At 36.6% G+C, this 17203-nt stretch overlaps 1 pseudogene; it reads left to right on the forward strand.

Moving 5' to 3' along the window:
- The first annotated feature begins 508 nt into the window (after positions 1 to 508).
- Positions 509 to 608, forward strand: LOC112436762 (U6 spliceosomal RNA; annotated as a pseudogene).
- The last annotated feature ends 16595 nt before the right edge of the window (positions 609 to 17203 follow it).

The following is a 17203-nucleotide window of genomic DNA, read 5'->3' on the forward strand; positions in this document are numbered from 1 at the left end:
ACTTATATACATGTATTTCATTTGTCCCCACTTCAAAAGCTGTCTAGCACAGGTTCAAAGGAAAATATCTAAATATCTACAGTATATATAAGGTTAGAAAGCACTCTGAGTAACAAGCCTGCCTTAATTATAGAAGTCAAATTTAGTACAAAATGTTTTTAAATAGTGGATAATATAAAAAAACCAGAATATAGCACACTCTATTTTTACTGTTTTATATGGATTACCTCATTTAAAACTTACAATGATATTTAGCAGTAGGTACTTCTGCTATCCTAATTTTATGAGTTGAAAACAGTATGTGGAGTTTAGATCTTGCACTTTCAGTTGCTCAAGGCTTCTCATGTATAATAATTATTTCTTCTACTTTCCTTTAGATCATATGTCCATGATTACATTCCTTATATTATCATCACTACTAGATGCATCACGTCCAAAAGCTCAAATTCAAGTATTCTTTTTTTTTTTTTTTTTACTACCACTTCAAATTTTTCTAAGTCACCTGCTCTGATTTTCCAATTTCAACAAGCCTGTTTTGGAACAATACAGAGATTAGCATGGCCCTGTGCAAGGCTAATTTAGAAATTAACAAAATGCTTCATATTTTTAGGCTCATGAGTTGGGCAATTTAATGTTGGAATTGTATCAACTCTCTCCAAATTGATCTATAGATTTGCTACAATTATAATAAAAATACCGCAAAATTCCTTTTTTTTTTTTTTAGGAACTTGAAAACAAACTCTAAAATTTTTGTGGAAGTGTGGAGGGCTAAAAAAAAGCTAAGGCAGCTTGAAGACAAAAATCAAGAATATACGACTTGCTCTACAAGTATCAATGATAGTTATAAAGACACAATAATTAAGAGCAGGTGGTATTAGTGAAAAGGCAAAGATATGAATGACCATAATAGAACTCACAAAATGAGCTTCTTTGCTGTAGTCTCACCTACTTAGGAGACTGAGATGGGAGGGCTGCTTGAGCTTGCCACATAAAAATAAGCATTTAACTTTTAACAATGGTAATTCTGTAAAACATTAAAGGAAATAGTAATTACAATAAATCTTGAAAAAACTAGTTATCTGTAAGAAAAAACAAAATTAAATAAATTCCTACTTTAATACACACACAAACACACACACACATGCACACATGCAATCAATTCCAGATGAATCACAGACCTAAATTTGAAAAGCATACAAAAAAATTTCCAGAATATAGTATGATAGATTCCTAATATAGTCTTTAGGAGCTTGGGACTACAGAGTGATTTCTTAAACAAGATGAAAAAAAAATTAAGCAAAAATAGAAAGACTGATAAGTACACTACATTAAAATTTAAAACCATGCTCATCAAAAGACAATAGCTAAGAGTATGAAGGCAATCCACAGACAGAAAAACTATATATGTGCAACATATATAACCAATAAAAAAAATACTCAGAACATACTAAAAATTCTTTAAAAGCAGAAGCAAAAGATGAACTAAAAAAGGAAAAACATCTTAAAAACCACTTCAAAAATACTCAAGCTTACTAGTAATCACTGCAGTAAACACAATAAGATACAACTGAAAATCACAATAAGATACAACTCATGAGTCACCAGAATGGCAAAAATCCAATAGTGTAATAATACTAAGTGTTGGCGAGGATGTAGATCAATAGAGTTCTTACAATTTGCTGGTAGGATTGTAAACTGTTAAGATAACTTTGGAAAACAATTGGTCATATCTCATAGATCTGGAAGACATAGTATAGTACAGCCTATTTCATGCACTGGTATAAACTCCATAGAAATGCTTATTTATATTTACCAGCATACATGTGCTTGAAGGTTCATAGTGCATAGTTCAAAACTACAAATAACCCAAACCAAAACATTCATGAATCTTAAAGGCAATTTTTTTCTTTTTCTTTTTCTTTCTTTTTTTGTTTTTGGAGATAGGGTCTTGCTCTGCCACTCAGGCTGGAGTAGAGTAGCACAATCACAAGTCACTCTGTCCTTGAGATTTCAGGCTCAAGTGATCCTCCCACCTCAGTCTCCTAAGTAGGTGAAGTTACAGACACGTGCCACCATCACCCCTGGCAAATTTTGTTGTTGTTGTAGAGATGGTCTTGCTATGTTGCCCAGGCTAGTCTCCAACTCCTGGACTCAAGTGATCCTCTTGCCTTGGCCCAAAAGGGCTAGGATTACAGGCATGAGCCACTGTGCCTGGCCAGAAAGCGTAAGGTTAAGGGAAAGAAGCCAACACAGTAGGACACATACTGTATGATTTCATTATATAAAATTTAAAAATAGCAAAATTAACCTTTCTCTACTGATGTATGTTTTGATATTCTAAAGAAAGGAAGTAAATACTATGATATTCAGGATAGGTATTAAGACAGGAAGCAGGAAGAAATTTATGACCAAGAAGGCCTGTGTAGGAAGCTTTTAGGGAGCTGATATATTTGATGTCTTGATCTGAGTGGGAACTGCAGAGTGATTATCCTCCATTAATCTGTTAAGCTGGGTATTTATGTCTTCTTTGCTTTGTTACATATTAATAAAAATAAGGCATAATTATATTTAAATATTTGTGGAACAGATACCATATTTTAATATCTGTAGACAACACTTTGAAGAAAGAATTTAAAAACTTTCATAGAGCAACAACTTAAAACTGTAACAGAGTTGAGAGAGGGCTTCACAATACGGAGGAAACTTGAATACATTTACAAATCAATGAAACAAAAACTATACAACTGTGAGAAAAAGAGTTGCAATTTGAACCCAGAGAGGATGAAAGAAGTTTGGATCAGTCAAGGTAGCTGTTGGACACAGACGGCATTTTCAAAAGGATTTATTTGGAAGGAATGAAGTGTCCATAGGGGTGTGAACAGGGGAAGGAGAATAAAAAAAGGGTAGATGAGGCACCCAAGGACTTGTAACAGCATGAAGTCCCTTAAGTTCCTAGGCATAAGGGGGCAAGGAGAGAAGGAACGATTCAGTCAAGTCCAGCTGAGAGCTGAAGCAGAGCAAGAGGTATCACTCACAGGAGCCAGAAACCACATACAGAATCAGCTAGAATTGTAGCAAAGCAGGAAAAGTATAGGGATGGAGAAATAAATAGCCTGATCTCTTTTGCCTCCCATACTCTGATTTCTTCCAGTTACTGCCATTGCCTAAATCCCACTGAAAACCAGAGGGCCCAAGTGGCTGAGTGATGTAGCGTGAAGAGGCTAGACTTCTGGAACTTACAGCAGGGCAGCAAAAGGCAGAGAAATCATGTAGAGATGGAGAGCATCAAATGTAGAATAACTAGCAGGAGACTGAGAAGGAGAAAGTTTAGCTCAGAAAGAAATGTGGTTTAGATCAGAAAAGACAGTCCTCCTTAAGCAAGATGAACTGTAGAAATGCCTGCGTGATAATTCACAGACAATTTCAGTGGAAGGGAAAGATAGTTGAGGGAGTTCTTATCTGATGACCTTAATCTCAATAAAATCAATACAGGGGTTACCTGCTTGTAGGACAGAAAAGCAGGGGCAGATTAGGATACTTGGGAAGATTAGAGGAAATTAGAAATTACTTTGGTGGGATATTTAGTAGGAAGTCAAAGGAGAATGGGTGAGAGTATTGCTGAGTTGCACTGAAGGCAACTGAATTTTTTATATTCTGAGTTTCTCTATTAAAGCGTTTAAGAATATATTAAGCAAAATCACTTATGCAAAGGTGAAAATAAGTTTTCTTGATTTAACTGCTTCTAAGACAAACCAGAGTTTTCAAGGCAAAAATTGTGTCTTATTCATCCCTATTCACACACTTCTTTTCTTCCTCATCTGCTTGATAAACACTAAGCATATGTGCAGGCTTGTATGTGTGAATTCATACAAGAACGCACAAACAAAATCTAAGACAATATGCTTATATGAATTGGCACTTGATATTTTCCTAATCAGGATAGGTATTTTTTATTGTAATGTATTGTAATTAATTTAATGCAAAATTACATATAAGGAATGCAGGTTGTTTAGGTCCTGGGTTTTATTCCTAGTTTCACTATGTAATTTTGGTAAGTCAGGACGATATGTTCTTTAAGCTTGAATTCAGTAAGCATTCACTTTTATAAAACCATTCTAGGTAAGACTATATGAAGGATGGTTTCTGCAGTTAATTATTTTATGGGAACAATAAGTATATATGCAAAAATATGTCGATGAGTTCAGAAATGTTTGAATGGTATGTGCATATGTATTTTTTCTTTACTCAGTATTTCTGTTAATCTGTGTTCTGACTTTAATAATAAATGGCAGGGTGGAGGCAGAACAACATGGCCAAATAGAAGCCTCCACTGATCATGCTCCTCCTAGGTTGTTCCACCAAATTGAACAACTATCCTCACAAAAAGCACCTTGATAAGAACCAAAAATCAGGTGAGTGATCAAGGTACCTGGTTTTAACTTCATATCGCTGAAAGAGGCACTAAAGAGGGTACAAAAGACAGTCTTGAATTGCTGATGCCACTTCTCCCCCATCCCCTGAGCAGAGGTTGCATGGCATGGAGAAAAAATCTGTGTGCTTGGAGGAGACAGAGCACAGTGATTCTGGGACTTTGCATTGGAATTCAGTGCTGCCCAGTCACAACAAAAAGCAACACAGGACAGAACTTAGCCAGCATCCATGGAGGGAGTATTTAGACCAGCCCCAGCTGAAGGGGAATTGTTCATCCCAGCCGCTGGAACCTGAGTTCCGGCAAGCCCCACCATTGCAGGCTAAAGTGCTCGAGGGTTCTAAATAAACCTGAAAGGCAGTCTAGACCATGAAGACTGCAATTCCTGGGCAAGTTCTAGTAATCAGCTGTGCTTCGAGCCAGTGGACTTAAGGGGTGCATGACCTAGTGAGATAGCGGCTACGTTAGCTAAGGGAGTGTTTGCACCACCCCTCCGCAAACCCAGACAGCAGACCTCACAGCTCCAAGAGAGATGACTTGCCTCTGCTAGATGAAAGGCTAGGAAAGAGTAAACAGGACTTTGTCTTGCAACTTGAATAACAGCTCAGCCACTGTAGGATAGGGCACCAGACAGAGTACAGAGGTCCCCATTCCAGGCCTTATCTCTCAGATGACATTTCAAGACACTGTCTGGGCCAAAAGGAAACTTGCTACATTGAAGAGAAGAACCTAGTCCTGGGAAGATTCATTATCTGCAGACAAATGACACCCTGAGCTGTGAATAGTCAGTAGCAGTAGTCAGGCAGTACTCGCCTTGAGCCTTGGGTTTGACTCAGAGACCTGCTGGTTTCAGGTGTAACCCAGCACATTTCCAGGTGTGGTGGCTACAGGGAGAGACTCTTTCTGCTTGAGAAAAGAAGAGGGAAGAATAAAGGGAACTTTGTCTTGAAGCTTTGATATCATCTCAGCCACAGTGGGATAGAGCACCAAGTGGGCTCTTGGGATACCCAATGTCAGGTCTTGACTCTTGGACAGCATTTTTGGACCTGCTGTGGGGAAGAGTGAGGCCCACCTCCCTGAAGGGAGAGTCACAGGCCTGGAAACATTCACCATGAGCTGAGGAAAGAACCCTTAGGCCTTGAGTTAACATTGATGATAGCCAGGCAGTACTCTCCATTGGCCTAGGGTGGTGGTAGCCATGAGAGAGACTCCTCTGTTTGTGGAAAGGCAAGGAAAGATTGGAAAGACTTTATCTTGTGGCGCAGGTGCCAGCTCAGCCACAATCACTAGATTCCTAATGTTTCCAACTCCAGGCCGTAGCTCCTGAATAGCATCTCTGGTTCCACTCAGGGCCAAAAGGTACCCACCACCCTGAATGGAAGGACACAAGCCTGGCTGAGTTTGCCAATGATTGTAAAGCCCTAGGGCCATGAGCTAACATAGGCAGCAGCTAGGCAGTGGTTACTATGGACCTTGGGTGAGACCTACTGATATGCTGGCTTCAGGTCTGATCCAGTGCAAACCAGGAGTGGTGGTCACAGGGCTATTTATGTCACCCCTTCCCCAGTTCCAGGCAGCTCAACACAGAGAGATAGACTCTGTTTGTTTGGGAGAAAATAAGGGAAGAGAAGAAGAGTCTCTGTTTGGTAAACCAGAGACCTTTTCTGAATTTTATTAAAGACCATCAAGTCAGTACCTCTATGAATCTGCAAGAGCCACAGCATTACTGGGTTTGGGGTGCCCCCTAATGCAAAGAGGACTGCAGTGAACAAAAACTTAGATTACAAAAACATGCATGTCCCTTCAAATACCTGGAAAACCTTCCCAAGCAGTGTAGGTACAAACAGGCCCAGACTGTGAAGACTACAATAAATATCTACTTCTTCAATGCCCAGATAACGATGAACATCCACAAGCATCAAGACCATCAAGGAAAACATGACCTCACCATATGAACTAAATAAGTCATGTAGGACCAGTCCTGGAGAGACAGAAATATGTACCCTTTCAGAGAGAGAATTCAAAATAACTGCTTTGAGGAAACTTAATGAAATTCAAGATAACATGGAGAAGGAATTCAGAATCTATCAGATAAATTTAACATATAATGTGAAATAATTAATAAAAATCAAGCAGAAATTCCAGAGGTGAAAAATGCAATTGACATACTGAAAAATGCATCAGAGTCTCTTAACAGCAGAATTAATCAAGCAGAAGAAAAAATCAGTGAGCTTTAAGACAGTTTACTTGAAAATACACAATCAGAGGAGACAAAACAAAAAGAATAAAAAGAATGAAGTATGCCTACAGGGTCTAGAAAATAGCCTTAAAGCAAATTGAGTTATTGGCCTAAAGAGGAGGCAGAGAGAGAGATAGGGGTAAAAAGTTAATTTGAAGTTATAATGATAGAGTACTTCCCAAACCTAGAGATAGACGTTGTGATTGAAGTACAAGAAAGTTATAAAACGCCAAGCAGATTTAGCCCAAAGAAGACAACCTCAAGAAATTTAGTAATCAAACTCTCAAAAGTCAAGGATAAAGAAAGGATCCTAAATACAGCAAGAGAAAAGAAGCAAATAACATACAATGGAACTTCAATATGTCTGACAGCAGACTTTTCAGTGGAAACCTTACAAGCTAGGGGAGAGTTGCATGACATATTTAAAGTGCTGAAGGAAAAACAAAAACAAACAAACAAAAAAAGAAACCCTTTTACCCTATAGTATAGTATAGTATAGTATAGTATAGTATAGTATATATAGCAAAAATATCCTTCAAAAATGAAGGAGAAACAGACTTTCCCAGACAAATGAAAGCGGAATGATTTAATCAATGCCAGATGTTCCTAGGAGAAAATGCTTAAGAGAACGCTTCAACCTGAATGAAAAGGACATTTATGAGCAAAAATAAATTCTCCGAAGGTATAAAACTCAGTAGTAATAGTAAGCACACAGAAAAACAGAAAATTATGACACTGTAATAGTGGCATGTAAGCTACTTATACTTTGAATAGAAAGACTAATGATGAATCAACAAAAGTAATAACTACTACAACAACTTTTCAAGATTATAGACAGCACAATAATATATAAATAGAACAACAAAAAGTTAAAAAATGGGGGATAAAGTTAAAGGGTAGAATTTTACTTAGTTTTCTCTTTACTTGTTTGTTTGTGTATACAATCGATGCTAAGTTGTCATCAGTTTAAAATAATGGGTTATAAGGCATTATTTATAAGACTCACAGTAACCTCAAATCAAAAAACATAAAACAGATCCACAGAAAATAAAAAGCAAGAAATTAAAACACCACCAGAGGAAATCATCCTCACTGAAAGGAAGACAGGAAGGAAGAAAAAAAGGAAGAGAAGACCACAAAACAATCAGAAAAGAAATAAAATGTCAGAAGTAAGTTCTTATCAATAATAACATTGAATGCAAGTGGAATAAACACTCCAATCAAAAGACATAAATTGGGTGAATGAATTAAAAAATGAAGACCCAATGTCTGTTACCTGCAAGAAACACAATTCACCCATAAAGATGCATATAGATAAAAAATAAAGACTTGAAAAAATATATTTCATGTAAATGGAAAAAATAAAAAGAGCAGGAGTAGCTATACTTATATCAGACAAAGCAGATTTATATACAAAAACTATAAAAAGAAACAAAGACAGTCATTACATAATGACACAGTTCAGTAAGAGAATATAACAACTGTAAATATATATTCATCCAACACTGGAACACCCTGATATATAAAGCAAGTAATATTAGAGCAGCTACAAAGAGATAGACTCCAATATACTAATAGCTAGAAACTTAAGCACTACACTTTCAGCATTGGACAGGTCACTTAGACAAAAAATCAACAAAGAAACATCAGACTTAATTCACACTATAGAACAAATGGATTTAATAAATATTTACAGAACATATTATCCATCAGCTGTAGGATACACATTCTTCTCCTCAACACATGGATCATTCTCAAGGATAGACCATATGTTAGGCCATTAAAAAAGGTCTTTAAAATTAAAAAAAATTAAAATTGTATCAAGTATCTTCTCTGAGTACAATGGAATATAATTAGAAATCAATAACAAGAGGAATTTTGAAAACCATATAAACACATGGAAATTAAACAATATGCTTCTGAATGACTAGTTAGCCAATGATGAAATTAAGAAGGAAATAAAAAAATTTCTTGAAACAAATGATAATGAAGATGCAACATACCAAAACCTCTGGGATACAGTGAAAGCACTTCTAAGAAAAAAGTTTACAGCTATAATAGCCTACATCAACAAAGTAGAAAACAATAAACAATCTAACAATACATCCAAAGAACTAGAAAAGCAAGAGCAAACCAAACCCTAAATGAGTAGAAGAAAAGAAATAATAGCGATTACAGCAAAAAATAAATGAAATTCGAATGAAGAACACAAATAAAATATCAACAAAACGAAAAGTCATAGTTTTTGAAAATATATACAAATTTGACAAACCTTTAGCTAGACTAAGAATAAAAGAAGACCCAAATAGATAAAATCAGAGAGGAAAAACAAGACATTACAACTCATATCACAGGAATGTAAAGGATCATTAGAGGGTACTATGAGCTACATGCCAATAGATTGGAAAACACAGAAGAAATTAATAAATTCCTAGACACGTACAACCTATCAAGATTCAACCATGATAAAATCCAAAACCTGAGCATACCAGTAACAAGCAGGATTGAAGCTGTAATAACACACCTGCCAGCAAAGAAAAGCCCAGAACCCAATGCCTTCACTGCTAAATTTTACCAAACATTTAAAGAAGAAATAATACCAGTACCACTCAAACTATTTTAAAAACTGAAGAGGAGGAAATATTTCCAACCATTCTCTGAGGCCAGTATTATTCTGATATCAAAACTAGACAAAGACACATCAAAAAAAGAAAACTACAGGCTGATAAACATTGATGCAAAAATCCTCAACAAAATACTAGCAAACTGAATTCAACATCACACTGAAAAGATCATTCATCATGACCAACTGGGATTTATCCCTGACATGCAAGGATGTTTCAACATACACAAATCAATCATTCCGATACATCATATAAATATAATGAAGGACCAAAAACCCACTGTTGGTGGGAATGTAAATTAGTTCAACCATTGTGGAAGAGAGTATGGCAATTCCTCAAGGATCTAGAACTAGAAATACCATTTGACTCAGCAATCCCATTACTGGGTCATACCCAAAGGAATATAAATCATTCTACTATAAAGACACATGCACATGTATGTTTATTGCAACACTATTTACAATAGCAAACACATGGAACCAATCCAAATGTTCATCAGTGATAGACTAGATAAAGAAAGTGTGGTACATATACACCATGGACTATGCAGCCATAAAAAGGAATGAGATCATGTCCTTTGCTGGGATATGGATGAAGCTGGAAGCCATCATCCTCAGCAAACTAACATAGTAACAGAAAACCAAATACAGCATGTTCTCACTCATAAGTGGGAGTTGAACTTTGAGAACACATGGACACAGGGAGGGGAACGACACACACCAGGGCCTGTTGGGAGGTGGGGGGGTGAGTGGAGAGAACTCAGAGGATCGGTCAACAGGTGCAGCAAACCACCATGGTACACGTATATCTATGTAACAAACCTGGATGTTCTGCACACATATCCCAGAACTTAAAGTAAAATTTAAAAAAATAATCACTTTAATTATTTATGAAAAGCATTTGATAAAACCCAACATTCCTTCATGATAAAGACTCTAAAAAAACTTTATATAGAAAGAACATATCTCAACATGTATTGTCATGTATGACAGATCAACAGTTAGTATCATACTGAATGGGGAAAAACTGAAAGCCTTTCCTGTAAGATCTGAAACACAACAAGGATGCCCACTTTACCACTGTTACTGAACTTAGTACTAGAAGTCCTAGCCAGAGAAATCAGACAAGAGAAAGAAATATAAAGGACATCTAAATTTATTGGGGGAACCCACCCAACGTAGGTTCTTTCTATTTTCCATAAGTGTCGGCTGGCTGAGAAATAAAGAGAGACAGTACAAAGAGAGGAGTTTTACAGCTGGGCCACCAGGGGCGACATCACATATCGGTAGGACCATGATGCCCACCTGAGCCTCAAACCAGCAAGTTTTTATTAAGGGTTTTAAAAAGGGGAGGGGGTGTAAGAACAGGGAGTAGGTATGAAGATTGCATGCTTCAAAGGGCAAAAAGCAGAACTACTAATAAGGGTCTAACAAAGATCACATGCTTCTAAGGGAACAGGACAAAGGGCAAAAGCAGAGCTACTGATAAGGGTCCAACAAAGATCACAAGGCAAAGGGCAAAAGCAGAACTACTGATAAGAGTCTACGTTCAGCGGTGTGTATATTGTCTTGATAAACATCTTAAACAAGAGAAAACAGGGTTTGAGAGCAGAGAACCGGTTTGACCACAAATTTACCAGGGTGGAGATTTTCCCCACCCTAGTAAGCCTGAGGGTACTGCAGGAGACCAGGGCGTTTCTCATTCCTTATCTCAACCGCATAAGACAGACATTCCCAGAGCGGCCGTTTATAGACCTCCCCCCCAGGAATGCATTGCTTTCCCAGGGTACTAATACTAATATTCCTCGCTAGGAAAAGAATTTAGCAATATCTATCCTACTTGCACATCAGTTTATAGTCTCTCTGCAAGAAGAAAAATATGGCTCTTTTTGTGTGACCCCGCAGGCAGTCAGACCTTATGGTTGTCTTCCCTTGTTTCCTAAAAATCGCTGTTATTCCATTCTTTTTCAAGGTGCACTGATTTCTTATTGTTCAAACACACATGTTTTACAATCAATTTGTACAGTTAACACAATTATCACAGTGGTCCTGAGGTGAGGCATATCCTCAGCTTATGAAGATAACAGGATTAAGAGATTAAAGACAGGCATAAGAAATTATAAAAGTATTATTTGGGAACTGATAAATGTCCATATTAAAATGAAATCTTCACAATTTATGTTCCCCTGCCATGGCTCCAGCCAGTCCCTCAATTTGGGGTCCCTGACTTCCTGCAACACAAATTGAAAAGGGAGAAGTCAAATTATTCTTGTTTGAGATGAAATGATTTTTTTAGGAAAAACCTGAAGACACCACAAGAAAACTATTAGAACTGATAAGCAAATTCAGTAAAGTTGCAGAATACAAAATCAACATACAAAAATCATTAGCATTTCTATATGCCAAAAGCAAACAATCTGAAAAAGAAATCAAGAATATAATTCCATTTACAACAGCTACAAATAAAATTAAATATCTAGGAATCAACCAAAGAAGTAAAATATCTTTACATTGAAAACTATAAAATATTGATGAAAGAAATAACTGGAAAGGACACCAACAAATGGAAAGATATTTTAGGTTCATGGATTGAAGAAATCAACATTGTTAAAATGTTCATAGTACTTAATGCAATCTACAGATTCAATGCAATCGCTATGAAAGTACAAATGACATTCTTCACAGAAATAGAAAAAAAAAATTCTAAAATTTATATGGAACCACAAATGATCCAGAATAGCCAAAGCTATCCTGGACAAAAGGAAAAGAACTGGAGGAATCACATTACCTGACTTCAAATTATACTACAAAGCTATAGTAACCAAAACAGAATGGTACTGGCATGAAAATAGGAAAATAGACCAATGAAACAGAATAGGGAACCCAGAACTAAATCCATATATCTACAGTGAACTCATTTTGATATGTTGCCAAGTGCATACATTGGGAAAAGAACAGTCTATTCAATAAATGTTGCTGGGAAAACTGGATATCCACATGCAGAAGGATGAAAGTTGACCCCTATCACTTGCCAGATAAAAAAATAAAATCAAAATGAGTTAACAGCTTAAAACTATCTCATCAAACTGTAAAACTATTAATACTACATGAAAACATTGAGGAAACTCTCCAGGACATTGGACTATGCAAATATTTCTTACATTATATTCCACAAGCATAAGCAACAAAAGCAAAAATGAAAAAATGGGGTCACTTAAAATAAAAGCTTCTTTCCCTCCCTGCAAGTTGAAAAGCTTCTGCACAGCAAAGGAGACAATCAACAAAGTGAAGAGACAACTCACAGAATGGGAGAAATTATTTGCAAACTATCTGACAAGGGATTAATAAGCATAATATATAACAGACTCAAGTCTATAGGAAAAAATCTAATATTACAATTAAAAATGAGCAAAAAATATGAATAGACATTTCTCAAAGAAGACATACAAATGGCAAACAGGTTTATGAACAAGTGCTCAACATCACTGATTATCAGAGAAATGCAAATCAAAACTACCATGAGGTCGGGTGTGGTGACTCATGCCTGTAATTCCAACACTTTGGGAGGGTGAGGCGGGTGGATTAGTTGAGGCAAGGAGTTTGAGACTAGCCTGGCCAACATGGTGAAACCCCATCTCTACTAAAAATACAAAATATTAGCTGGGCTATGTGGCGGGTGTGTGTAATCTCAGCTACTTGGGAGGCTGAGGCAGGAGAATTGTTTGAACCCAGGAGGCAGAGGTTGCAATGAGCTGAGATCGCACCACTGCACTCCAGCCTGGGTGACAAAGTGAGACCCTGTCTCAAAAAACAAACAAACGAACAAACAAACAAACAAAATTACAATGAGATATCATCTTACTCCACTTAAAATGACTTTATCCAAAAGACAGGCAAAAACAAATGCAGACAAGAATGTGAAGAAAAGAGAACTCTCATATATTGTTGGTGGGAGTGTAAATTAGTGCAACCACTATGGAGAACAGTTTGGAGGTTCTTCAAAAAACTAAAAATATAGCTACCATATGATCCAGCAATCCCGCTGCTAGGTATATTCCCCAAAGAAAGGAAATCAGTATATTTAAGACATCTGCACTCACATGTTTATTGCAGCACTATTCATGAAAGCCAACATTTGAAATCAACCTAAGTGTCCATCAACAGATAATGGATGAAGCAAATATGATACATATACAGAATGGTGTGCTATTTAGCCATGAAAACGAATGAGATCCTGTCATTTGCAACAACATGGATGGAGCTGAAGGTCATCAGGTAAAGTGAAATAAACCAAGCACAGAATAATAAACTTTGTGAATTCTCACTCGTGTAGAAGCTAAAAATGAAAACAATTGAACTCATGAAGATGGAGCTTAGAATGGTGGCTACCAGTGGCTGGGAAATGTAGTGGTGGTAGTAGGGCAGTGGGGATGGTTAATAAACAGAAAACTATGGTCAGATAGAATGAATAAGATCTAGTATTTGATAGCATAAGAGGGCTTTTGCAGTCAACAATAATTTTTGTACATTTAAAAATAAAAGTGTATAATTGGATTGTTTGTGAAACAAAGAATAAATACTTGAAGTGATGGATATCCCATTTACTCCATTGTGATTGTTATGCATTTATACCTGTATCAAAATATCTCATATACCTCATAAATATATGCATCTACTGTGTACCCACAAAAAAATAAAAATAAAAAATAAAACACAAATGGCAATATTAAAGGAAGAAAATATTTACCCACCTATAACAAGGTATTAGCAAAAATTTTAACCTGTTACTGGGAAATGTTTAGGTTTTCTTTTTTCTTTCTTTCTTTTTTCTTTCTTTCTTTCTTCCTCTCTCTCTCTCTCTCTCTCTCCCTCTCTCTCTCTTTCTTTCTTTCTTTCTTTCAAGGGTCTTGCTCTGTCACCCAGCCTGGAGTGAGAGTGATGCAATTATAGTTCACTGTAAGTTCACTGTGGTCTTGAACTCCATGGCCCAAGTAGTCCCCCTTCCTTAGCCTCCTGAATAGCTGGGACTACAGATGTATGCCACCACACCCGGCTAATTTTTTTTTTATTTTGTGTAGAGAAGGAGGTCCTGCCTTCTTGCCCAGGCTGGTCTCAAACTCCTGGCCTCCAGTGATCCTCCCACCTCAGCCTCTCAAAATGCTGGGATTGCAGGCATTCCATATTTTCATTCAAAGCCAAATAATTTAGAAAAATATATGAGTGACCTAGCTTCTAAATTAATGGATTGTTACTCCACAAACTATCCATCAATGTATTCCTGAGTTTTGCTTAGCCTAATTTTCAGCAGGAAACAATGAAAACAAATCAAATTAAGTCAACAGATTTTACTTAGAGCTAAAGATGAGCAAGTATTTTCTCAAGCTCAGATTCACCAGCACCAGGAATATGGCCATAGTTGAAATGAACACTGGTCATATATTATTATCTAACTGTACCTAATGAATATCTTTCAAGACAGAGTGAGAAGGGTGTGCAGTTATGAGCACTGCATACTCAGTGAAAATTGGGATATTGCTTTTAGGTGAGAGACACAATCAGAGACTATATTCTTTGTATTCATTTACAGAGGGGATTCCCTATGCAGAGTTCAGTTGTTTATTATGCAACCATTTACTGAGGGACAGCATGTGCAAGGCAAGCTGTCAGGCCCCAAAGCAATGCCAGCAGGCGGGGCCGGTGGGAGGTGTAGGAACACCTCTACTCTGCGACCTATGTTTATTCAGAAATGACCCATTGCCTTGGTGATGACATGGGCAGACTACACAGTTCTTTTAAAATCATCCAGTTATTAGTACTTGCCAATCAGAGAGTGGATCATAATATGTTATTACACATTTCTATCAATAAAAACCCCAGTGTAGTGAAAACAACGTTGGATGTCCTTGAGATGTTATCTGAGAGCTTCTTCCATTAAGAAGTGATATAAAGCAATAGTATTCTAAATGAGTCAACTCTAAGAAGAAGGCTTAGTATGCAATATATTAAAACAGGTGGGGTTACAAGGGTGTAGGAATTAGGAAGAAGGACAAAAAGCATACAATGATCATAAGACTATGTTTTACAAAAGTTTTTGAAATGTGGGAAAATCATTTGAGAATTGGGAAACATATTTCTTATTCAATCTGCCACCAATTATAGTGTAAAATGTGATATTTTGGCATGAGTGTTTTCTCATCAAAGTGTAAAAGTTTTGGAATTTCTTTCCAAGTAATGTGTTTGGAACAAACCTCTCTGGGCAGCATCTTTATCTGCAAACCTGATTGAATAGTGGACAGTTGGAGGTTGGGAATAGGTAGGGAGGTGTCTGTTACTTGACAATATTTTTGACAATAAAGTATTTAGGCAGTATCAAAATGTCATACACCTTCTTTTACTGATTTTAGGCAAGTTATTTGACCATTCTGAGTTTTGGTTTTCTCATTTAAAAATTGAAGTACTTGGGATAAATTATCTCTAATTCTCTTTAGCTCTAACAGCCTGCAAAACAATAATTGTTTTAAGGTGAACAAAACACAACTGGATCCTGTGTGTTCTCCCGAAAGTCCACTTTTTACATGGCCCTGATGGACAAAATGTCTTTTCTGCCACAGCATATTTATTAGCCATAATGATAATAATAATATTATCAACAGCCACCCAAAATCTACCAGACTAGACCTTGAACTCTACAATGCTGCTTTCACTAATTAGATGATATATACATTGAATCTGCAACTATAACCTCATTGTGGTTTACCCAAACTAGAGTCTTTTATCAATATATCTTTGAGTGTTTCCTAATCTTCACATATGCCCCATATTATAAAAAATTCTGGCAAGCTCAAAACTGTGTCCATTGGTCAATGTTGAGAGCTCAGAACTTTTACTTATCAGTGTTTATTTTTATTTATCTTATTATTTTCATAATTGTTATGTATAGACAAAACATAAATTTACCATTTTAACGACTCTAAAATATACCATTCAGTGGCATTCAGTACATTTAGAATGTCTTAAAACTATCACTATGATCTGGTTCTATAACTTCATCATCGAAAATGAAACTGCATCCATTATCCATCACTTCCCATTCCCTCTTCTCCCATTCCCTCTTCCCCCTCCTCTCCTCCTTCAGTTCCTATGAGCTACTAATCTGCTTTCTGTCTCCATGGATTTATGTATTATGGATAGTTCCCATAAATAAGATCATACAATATGTGTCTGACTTCCTCCACTTAGCATATTTTCAAAACTCATCCATGCTATAGCAGGTGTCAATACCTCATTCTTTTTATTCCTGAATAATTTTCCATTGTATGTATATATCATATATTATTTATTCATTCTTCAGTTGGTGGACATTTGGGTTGTTTCTATTTTTGACTATTATGAAAAATGGTGCTATGAAGACTCATGTACAAGTTATTGTTTGAGTATCTGTTTTCAGTTATTCTGGGTAAATATCTAGGAGTGGAATTATTGAGTCATATGGTAAATCTATCTTTAACTTATTGAGATATCAACAAATGGTTATCAACAGTGGTCATACTAGTTTATATTCAGCACATGAAATTTATTTTATTTTATTTTATTTTATTATTATTATTATTTTTTGAGACGTAGTCTTGCTCTGTCACCCAGGCTGGAGTGCAGTGGCATGATCTCGGCTTACTGCAACTTTTGCCTCCCAGGTTCAAGTAATTCTCCTGCCTCAGCCTCCAGAGTAGCTGGGATTACAGGTGCACACCACCACGTCTGGCTAATTTTTTATATTTTTAGTAGAGGCGGAGTTTCACCATGTTGGCCAGGCTGGTCTCAAACTCCTGACCTGAAGTGAGCCACCTGCCTCGGCCTCCCAAAGTGCTGGGATTACAGGCATGAGCCACTGCACTTGGCCAGCACATGAATTTTA

The sequence above is a fragment of the Pan paniscus genome, chromosome 10, assembly GCF_029289425.2.
Source record: "Pan paniscus chromosome 10, NHGRI_mPanPan1-v2.0_pri, whole genome shotgun sequence".
Classification (NCBI taxonomy): Eukaryota; Metazoa; Chordata; class Mammalia; order Primates; family Hominidae; genus Pan; species Pan paniscus.